This window comes from Chlorocebus sabaeus, chromosome 11 (genome assembly GCF_047675955.1).
Source record: "Chlorocebus sabaeus isolate Y175 chromosome 11, mChlSab1.0.hap1, whole genome shotgun sequence".
NCBI lineage: Eukaryota > Metazoa > Chordata > Mammalia > Primates > Cercopithecidae > Chlorocebus > Chlorocebus sabaeus.
The window spans coordinates 16,102,873-16,113,449 of record NC_132914.1 but is presented as its reverse complement, the minus strand read 5'-3'; the positions used below and the strand labels follow the sequence as shown (position 1 = coordinate 16,113,449).

The 10,577-nt window shown below is 37.6% G+C and overlaps 1 non-coding gene across 1 annotated transcript; it reads right to left on the bottom strand.

Moving 5' to 3' along the window:
• Window positions 1-10,215: 10,215 nt before the first annotated feature.
• On the bottom strand, window positions 10,216-10,322 carry LOC119621312 (U6 spliceosomal RNA). Its single transcript, XR_005237863.2, has one exon. It is a non-coding gene; the product is annotated as a U6 spliceosomal RNA (small nuclear RNA).
• Window positions 10,323-10,577: the final 255 nt, after the last annotated feature.

The window sequence follows — 10,577 nt, the reverse complement described above, 5'->3', positions numbered from 1 at the left end:
ATACTTAAGGTGATGGAGACACCATTCTCCACGATGTGCTTATATCACATTGCATGCCTGTATCAAAACACTTCATCTACCCCATAAACATACACACTGGCATCTACCCCATAAACATACACACCTGCCATATACCAACAAAATTTAAAAAGAGAAGATGCAAGTTTCCTTTTTGAAAAGACAAATTAAAAAAACAACTTTTGGTAAGATGCGCTAAGATAACATAAATAAAGAAAAAACATTGAAAACAAAAAATTAGGCGGCTTTTTGATTCCCAGATTTTTTTAAACGTGAGGATATTATAAAGAACTAATTTATATGAAAACTTAGATGCAACATTCAGTGTTTTACTTTTAACTTTTAGTATATTTTTCTATATTATAAATTTTCCTCTTATTTATGACTCATAAGTTGTAATGTTATTAAAGTTAAAACAATTTTTACTTTTCATTCTGATTTTTGAACTGATGAATTTATATAGTAGATTGTGCTTTTAAATTTTTTAACTGGCAAATTAATTTTACTTTTATTTTTAATGTAAATTTATTTTTAATTGACAAATAAAAATAGTGTAATTTATGATATACAACATGATGTTTTAAAATATGTCTACATTGTGGAATGGCTAAATCAAGCTAATTAATGCATATATTACATCACATATTGATCTTTTCTCATAGTGAGAAGACTTAAAATCTACATTTAGTAATTTTCAGTACACAATATATTATTATTAACTGTACTCACCATATTTTACAATAAACCTCCTGAATTTATTCCTCCTAAGTGAAATTTTGTATTCTTTCATCAACAGTTCCTAAAACCTACTCCCACTCTCACCCTACCCACTGCCGCTGGTAATTACCATTTTACTCTTTGCTTTTATCAGTTTGAATTTTTAAGTTCACATTTAAGTGAGATCATGTTGCATTTGTATTCCAGGGCCTGCCTTTTTTCTCTTAACATAATGTCCTACAGGTTCATCCACATTGTTGCAAATGGTAGAATTTCTTTCTTTTTTCGGGGTGAATAATATGCCATTATATATATATATATATATATATATATATATATATATATCACATTTATTAATCCATTAATGCACTGATGGACACTTGAGCTGATTGTATCGTATCTTGGCTTTTGTGAATAATGTGGCAATGAACATGGAAGTTAAGATAGGTCTTTGGCATACTGATTTATTTCTTTTAGATATTTATATCTTTAGATGTATCTTTATATCTTTAGATATTTATATCCTTAGATATTTATATCTTTTATATATAAAAGAAATAAATCCCAGTAGTGGGATTGCCACATTACATGGCAATTCTATTTTAATTTTTTTCAGGAACCTCCAGACTGTTTTCCATAATGGTATTGTATTAGGCTGTTCTTGTATTGCTATAAAGAAATACCTTCCTGGCTAACGCGGTGAAACCCCGTCTCTACTAAAAAAAAAATACAAAAAATTAGCCGGGTATGGTGGCGGGCGCCTGTAGTCCCAGCTACTCGGGAGGCTGAGGCAGGAGAATGGCGTGAACCTGGGAGGCGGAGCTTGCAGTGAGCTGAGATCCGGCCACTGCTCTCCAGCCTGGGCGTTCGAGCGAGACTCTCATAAAAAAAAAAAAAAGAAAAAGAAAAAAGAAAAAAAAAAAGAAATACCTGAGGCAGGGCCTGGTGGCTCATGGCCGTAATCCCAGCACTTTGGGAGGTCCAGGCGGGTGGATCACCTGAGGTCAGGAGTTCGAGAACAGCCTGGCCAATGTGGTGAAACCCCAATTCTACTAAAAATACAAAAATTATCCCAGCATGGTGGTGGTCACCTGTAATCCCAGCTATTTGGGAGGCTGAGGCAGAAGAATCGCTTGAACCTGTGAGGCAGAGGTTGCAGTGAGCCGAGATCGCACCATTGCAGTCCAGCCTTGGTGACCAGAGTAAAACTCCCTCTCAAAAAAGAGGAAAGAAAGAAAAATAGAAATACCCGAGACTGGGTAATTTACAAGAAAAGAGGTGAGCAGCGTTCGGAGGCTCCTATTGAAAAGAATATAATAAGCGTGTGAATCCTTCACTGGCAACCAAGGTATCCAGGTTCTCTCATCAGAACTGACCAGGAGGCTGGCATGATCCACAGAGAGGAAGGAACAGTGTGGTGCAGTGACCCCTGTGAGAGCCACACGGGGCAGGAGAGCCCCACCCCACTGCCATTTTAAGAGAGGCAGTAAGTGAGCATGCTACCCAGCTAGGGAACCCGGGAACCGGGGAACCATGCTTATTCCACGGAACTGTGCAACCCACGGATTGGAAGATCCGACTTGTGAACCCATGCCATCGAGTCCTAGCGTCCCAACCCCAGAGCCATTCAGCTCAATAGTCTCTCAGTTGGAATATGCTTAAGCCTGCTGAGCTCCTGGCGGGAGGTGCAACCAGCACCACAGCTGCTACTGCTTGCTGTCTAAGCCATTTGAGCTCCTTGGGGGAGGGGCAGCAGCGGGCATTGGGACTCACAACTGCCTAACACTCTAAGCTCCCTGGGAGGATAATGGCAGCATCCATCTCTATAGCTCCAGGCTGTGCTTTTCCCCTGCTGGAGCCAGGGAGACTGGATGGCTTGGTCCCAAAGCATATCCCCCACAGCCCAACACACCAGCTGTGGCAGACTGCAGCCAGAGCTCCTCTTCAGACCTGACCCTGATCCAGCCTTCCTTCTGCAATGGGTGGGGCTTCCCTGCAGGAACTCCAACTCCAGTCAGAGGCTCAGGGACAGAAGTCAGGTCTCCCTGGGCCAGAGCCCATAAGGGGAGGGGTGGCTGCAGTCTCTGTGGACCCAGCAGACTTAGCCTTTCCTCCTGGAAGTTTTGAGGAATCCTGGCAGCCCAGATGAGTGTCGTTCCCTCCAGTGAAGCATGTCCCCTCAACCAAGTGCTTCATTAAATGGTCCTGTTCCCCATGCCACTCAACTGGTGAGACCCTCCAACAGGGGTTGTCAGACATCCCACACAGGAGCAATCCTACTGGCATCAAGTTGGTGTCCCTTGAGGTCAGAAATCCCAGAAGAAGGAGCAGGCACCCATCTTTGCTGTTCTCCAGGCTCCTTAAATGACATCTGCCGGCATCGTAGTGAACCAGATGAATAGGGCCTGAAGTGAACCCCCAACAAACTGCAGCATCCCTACAGAAGAGGGACCTGACCATTGAAAGAAAACAAACAGAAAGCAACAACAACAGCATCAAAAACAACAAAAAGCCCCCACTAAAACTCCATCCAAGGATCAGGAGCATCAGAGATTGAAACCAAACAACCTCATGAAGATGAGAAAGAATCAATGAAAAAGTGCTGAAAACCCAAAAGGCCAGAATGTCTCTTCTCCTCCAAATGATTACAACGCCTCTCCAGCAAAGGTGCAGAACTGGACAGAGGATGAGACAGAAAAATTGACAGAAGTAGGCTTCAGAAGATGGGTAATAAAAAAAAAATACTGAGCTAAGGGAGTATGTTCTAAACCAATGCAAAGAAGCTAAGAACCTTGATAAAAGGTTAGAGGAGCTACTAACTACACTAACCAGTTCAGAGAGAAACATAAGTGACCTGACGGAGCTGAAAAAACCCAGTGCAAGAACTTCGTGAAGCATACACAAGTATCAATAGCCAAATCGACCAAGCAGAAGAAAGGGTATCAGAGTTTGAAGGCTGCCTTGCTGAAATAAGGCATGCAGACAAGACTAGACAAAAAAGAATGAAAAGGAGTCAACGAAGCCTCTAAGAAATATGGGACTTTGTAAAAAGACTGAACTTACGGTTGATTTGAGTACCTGAAGGAGACAGAGAAACAAGCTGGAAAACACACTTCAGGATATTATCCAGAAGAATGTTCCCAACATAGCAATACAGGCCAACATGCAAATTCAGGAAATACAGAGAACACCACTAAGATACTCCAAGAGAAGATCAACCCCAAGACACATAATCATCAGATTCTTCAAGACTGAAATGAAGGAAAAAATGTTAAGGGCAGCCAGAGAGAAAGGCCAGGTCACCTACATAGGGAAGCCCATCAGACTAGGAGTGGATCTCTTAGCAGAAACTCTACAAGCCAGAATAGATTCGGGGCCAATATTCAACATTCTTAAAGAAAAGAATTTTCAACCCAGAATTTCATATCCAGCCAAACTAAACTTTACAAGCAAAGGAGAAATAAAATCCTTTCCAGAAGAGCAAATATTGAGGGATTTTGTTACCACCAGGCCTGCCTTCCAAGAGCTCCTGAAAGAAGCACTAAATATGGAAAGGAAAATTGGTATCAGCTACTGCCAAAACACACCAAAATATGAAGACCAATGGCACTATGAAGAAACTGCATCAGCTAGTGTGCAAAATTACCAAAGAGCATCATGATGACAGAATCAAATTCACACATAGCAATATAAACCTTAAATGGACCAAATGCCCCAATTAGAAGACACAGACTGGCAAATTGGATAAAGAGCCAAGACCCATCAGTGTGCTGTATTCAGGAGACCCATCTCATGTGCAAAGACACACATAGGCTCAAACTAAAGGGATGGAGGACAATTTAGCAAGCAAATGGAAAGAAGAAAAAAAAAATAAAAGCAAGTTTTCAATCCTAGTTTCTAACAAAACGGAATTTGAGCCAACGAGGATCAAACAAGACAAAGAAGGACATTACGTAATGGTAAAGAGAACAATTCAATAAAATGAGCTATCTGTGCTGAATATATATGTACCCAATACAGTAGCACCCAGATTCATAAAACAAGTTCTTAGAGACCTATGAAGAGACTTTGACTCCCCCACAGTAATAGTAAGAGACTTTAACATCCCATTGTCAATATTAGACAGATCCACAAGACAAAAATTAACAAGGATATTCAGGACCTGAATTCAGCTCTGGAGCAAATGGGCCTAATAGACACTCACAGAATTCTCCACCCCAAATCAACAGAATATACATTCTTCTCAGTGCCACATGGCACTTATTCTAAAATCAACCGCATAATTGGAAGTAAAACACCCCTCAGCAAATGCAAAAGAACTGAAATTATAACAAACAGTCTCTCAGACTACAGTGCAATCAAACTAGAGCTCAGGATTAAGAAACTCACTCAAAACCACACAATTACATGGAAATTGAACAACCTGCTTCTGAATGATCCCTGGGTAAATAATGAAATTAAGGTAGAAATCAAGAAGTTCTTTGAAACCAATGAAAACAAAGAGACAATGTACCAGAATCTCTGGTACACAGCTAAAGCAGTGTTAAGAGAGAAATTTATAGCACTAAATGCCCACATCAGAAAGATGAAAAATCTCAAATTGACACCCTAATATACAGTTAAAAGAGCTAGAGAGGCAAGAGCAAACGAATTCAAAAGCTAGCAGAAGACAAGAAATAACTATCATCAGAGCAGAACTGAAAGCGATAGAGATACAAAAAACCCTCCAAAAAAAATCATTGAATCTAGAAGCTGGTTTTTTGAAAAACATTAACAAAATGGATAGACCACTAGCTAGACAAATAAAGAAGAAAAGAGAAAAATCAAATAGAACAATAAAACATGATAAAGGGGATATCACCATTGACCCCACGGAAATACACACTACCATAAGAGAATACTATAAGCACCTCTACGCAAATAAACTAGAAAATCTAGAAGAAATGGATAAATTCCTGGACATATATACCCTCCCAAGACTAAACCAGGAAGAAGTCAAATCCTTAAATAGACCAATAATGTTCTGAAATTGAGGTAGTAATTAATAGCCTACCAACAAAAAAAAAGAAACAAAAAAAAAAAAAACAAAAAAAACCCACGACCAGACAGATTCACAGTCGAATTCTACAAGAAGTACAAAGAGGAGCTGGTACCATTTCTTCTTAAACTATTCCAAACAACTAAGAAGGAGGGAGTCCTCCCTAATTCATTTTACGAAGTCAGCATCATCCTGATACCAAAACTGGGAAGACACACAACAGAAAAAGAAAACTTCAGTCCAATGAACCTGAATAGATACCTCAGAAATAACACCACACATTTACAACCATCTGATCTTAGACAAACCTGACAAGAACCAGCAATGGGGAAAGATGTCCTGTTCACTAAATGGTGCTGGGAAGACTGGCTAGCCATATGCAGAAAACTGAAACTGGGCCTTTTCCTTACACCTTATACAAAAATTAACTCAAGATGCATTAAAGACTTAAGTGAAAACCCAAAACCACAAAAACCCTAGAAGAAAACCTAGGCAATACCATTTAGGACATAGGCTTGGGCAAAGACTTCATGACTAAAATGCCAAAAGCAATTGCAACTAAAACCAAAATTGACAAATGGAATCTAATTAAACTAAAGAGCTTCTGCACAGCAAAAGAAACTATAAAGAACTCAATCAAATTTACAAGAAAAAAGCAAACAACCCCATCAAAAAGTGGGCAAAGGATATGAACAGACACTTCTCAAAAGAAGACATTCATACAGCCAACAGACACATGAAAAAATGCTCATCATCACTCGCCATCAGAGAAATGCAATCAAAATCATAATGATACCATCTCACACCAGTTAGAATGGCAATCATTAAAAAATCAGGAAACAATAGGTGCTGGAGAGGATGTGGAGAAATAGGAACACTTTTACACTGTTGGTGGGACTGTAAACTAGTTCCCAAAAACAGTGAAAACAGTGTGGCGATTCCTCAAGGGTCTAGAACTAGAAATACCATTTGACTCCAGCCATCTCATTACTGGGTATATACCCAAAGGATTATAAGTCATGCTGCTATAAAGACACATGCACACGTATGTTTATTGCGGCACTATTCACAATAGCAAAGACTTGGAATCAACCCAAATGTCCATCAGTGACAGACTGGATTAAGAAAATGTGGCACATATACACCATGGAATACTATGCAGCCATAAAAAAGGGTGAGTTCATGTCCTTTGTAGGGACATGGATGCAGCTGGAAACCATCGTTCTCAGCAAACTATCGCAAGAACAGAAAACCAAATACCGCATGTTCTCACTCATAGGTGGGAACTGAACAATGAGATCACTTACACACAGGAAGGGGAACATCACACACTGGGTCCTATTGTGGAGGGGGGTAGGAGGGAGGAATAGCATTAGGAGCTATACCTAATGTAAATGACGAGTTAATGGGTGCAACACACAAACATGGTACATGTATACATATGTAACAAACTGCACGTTGTGCACATGTACCCTAGAACTTAAAGTATAATAAAAATAAAATGGCTTATAACCAAAAGACAGGCAATAACAAATGCTGGTAAGGATATGGAGAAAAGGGAACTCTCATACACTATTGATGGGAATGTAAATTAGTACAACCACTACAGAGAACGGTTTGGAGTTTCCTCAAAAACCTCAAAGCAGAGCTGCTATAAAATCCAGCAATTTTACTGCTAGGTATATACCCAAAAGAAAGAAAATCAGTATACTGAAGTACTATCTGCACTCCCAGGTTTACTGCAGCACTATTCACAATAGCTAAGATTCTGAGGCAACCTAAGTGTCAGGTAGGTATACACAATGGAGTACTATTCAGCCATAAAGAGGAATGAGATTTTGTCATTTTCGACATGGATGGAACTGGAGGTCTTTATGTTGAGTGAAATAAGTCAGGCACAGAAAGACATAAAGTCACATGTTTTCATGTATTTGCAGGAGCTAAAAATTAAAACAACTGAAGTCAGAGAGAGAGAGTAGAAAGATGGTTACCAGAGGCTGGGAAGGGTAGTAAGGAGTGTAAAGGGAACAGTGGGTGATTAATGGGTACAAAAACATAGAAAGAATGAATAGATCAATATGTGGTAGTATAACAGGCTGACTATAGTCAATAATAATTTAATTGTACATTTAAAAATAACTAAAAAGGTATAGTTGGATGATTTGTAACAAAGGATAAATGCTTCAGGTGATGGATATTTCATTTACCCTGATGTGATTATTATACATCATATGACTGTATCAACATATCCCATATCACATAAATATATATAACTACTATATACCTATAAAAATTAAAAAATTAAAATTGAAAAAATTACATTCTAAAAATATTATATAAGACTAATCTTTTTATTTCATTTCAAACATATTCATTGTGTTCCTACTTATGTCCTTAATATTTCCATGTGTTTAGTAACTTTATTCATCCATCCATTTTAAAATTAATCTGTAATATTCCACATCTTTCTTTTAATTGGTGGCCTTACTATTGCTATTTTTGTATTACTATTTTTTGTAAAATTTTATATACTCTAAAGCCAATGGGCTCATCAAACATACTCTCAAAGTAAATTTTTCAGCATCATAAAAGTATGTGGAATAAAATATAAAAATTTCCTTTCTGTATCCACTCTGTGGATTATAGTGCCCTCTTCAGAAAGCAATACTCTTAGCGTTTTTCCTCCATTTATACATATGTATATGCATTTGTACATTAGTGGGATCATATCGTACATAGGATTCTGCAAATTGCTTTTTCTCCTTAACAGTATCTGTGTATCTTTATACTTCAGCACACTTAAGAGTACCTCATTTTTTTCAGCAATTACCATAGTATAACATGAAATATTCCACTAAGTAGCAACTCACTTGCCTGGGATGAAACATATATTGCTTTCTATGATCTACTACTGTGAACAACACTGCTTGTAATATTCCTTTTCATACATCATGTGTACATGCACACAATCTGTATGACAGAGTGATAGAAGTAAATTAGCTAAGGCAAGAAAGTGTGGATAGTTTATATTTTCATTAATTTTTCTAAATTACCCTCAAATTGATGCCTAACAACCAACAGTTTATAAGAGTTTTTATAAAATGTTTATACTTTTATATTAACGGAAAGAAAAAATTTGTAGAACAGTATATACAGTGTGATCCCACTTATGTACAAAAAATAAACATATGTACAAGTGGATAGAAAAAGCTACCAAGTGTATTGCTTTCTGAAGAGGAAAGTATAGCAACCAATAGAATACAAGAGTTTTTTACACCTTTAGAAACATTGGATAATATCATTCAAACTAATGAGATATAATATATGCCCAATACATACAGTATAATTAGCATTTTCCTGATCACTAAAGTGGTTGAACACATTATTTTTTAAAATTTCTTTTGTGAATTTCTTGTTTATATTCAGTCTCTTTTTTATTTGATTTCCCATTCTACTTTTTATTTAATTTAAAAAATACTATGTAGTTTCATAATTTAATCTTCTTTAATATGTAATATGTGTTGCAAATAAAATCTTTTAGATTGCAATTTGCCTTTAATTTTTTTGTATAGTATTTTAAATGTGGGCGAGTATGCATAATAATGCAGCTAAAATCATATGTATATACCATGTCAGTTTTAAAAAGAGAAAATTATGTTTGTATTATTTCTGAGGGCTCTGTTCTGTTCCATTGGTCTATATCGCTGTTTTGGTTACTGTAGCCTTGTAGTATAGTTTGAAGTCAGGTAGCATGATGCCTCCAGCTTTGTTCCTTTTGCTTAGGATTGTCTTGGCAATGCGAGTTCTTTTTTGGTTCCATATGAAATTTAAAGTAGTTTTTCCAATTCTGTGAAGAAAGTCATTGGTAGCTTGATGGGGATGGCGTGGAATCTATAAATTACCCTGGGCAGTATGGCCATTTTCACGATATTGATTCTTCCTGTCCATGAGCATGGAAGAATGATCTTCCATTTCTTTGTGTTCTCTTTTATTTTGTTGAACATGGTTTGTAGTTCTCCTTGAAGAGGTCCTTCACATCCCTTGTAAGTTGAATTCCTAGGTATTTTATTCTCTTTGAAGCTATTGTGCATGGGAGTTCATTCATGATTTGGCTCTCTGTTTGTCTGTTACTGGTGTATAAGAATGCTTGTGATTTTTGCACATTGATTTTGTATCCTGAGACTTTGCTGAAGTTCCTTATCAGCTTAAGGAGATTTGGGGCTGAGACAATGGGGTTTTCTAAATATACAATCATGTCATCTGCAAACAGGGACAATTTGACTTCTTCTTTTCCTAACTGAATATCCTTTATTTCTTTCTCTTGCCTGATTGCCGTAGCCAGAACTTCCAACACTATGTCGAATAGGAGTGGTGAGAGAGGGCATCCCTGTCTTGTGCCAGTTTTCAAAGGGAATGCTTCCAGTTTTTGCCCATTCAGTATGAAAGATATGGAACGCTTCACAAATTTGCGTGTCATCCTTGCACAGGGGCCATGCTAATCTTCTCTGTATCGTTCCACTTTTAGTATATGTGCTGCCGAAGTGAGCACGGTTATAAGCCATTTTAAACTGGGATGACATAATATTTCATTGTAGTTTTGATTTGCATTTATCTGATGATCAGTGAGGTTAAGCACCTTTTCATATACCTGTTTGCCATTTGTACGTCTTTTGAGAAATGCCTATTCGTATCCTTTGCCCATATTAAAAATCAGATTATTAGATTTTTTCCTACAGAGTTTTTTGAGCTCCTTATATATTCTGGCTATTAATCCCTTGTCAGGTGGATAGATTGCAGATATTTT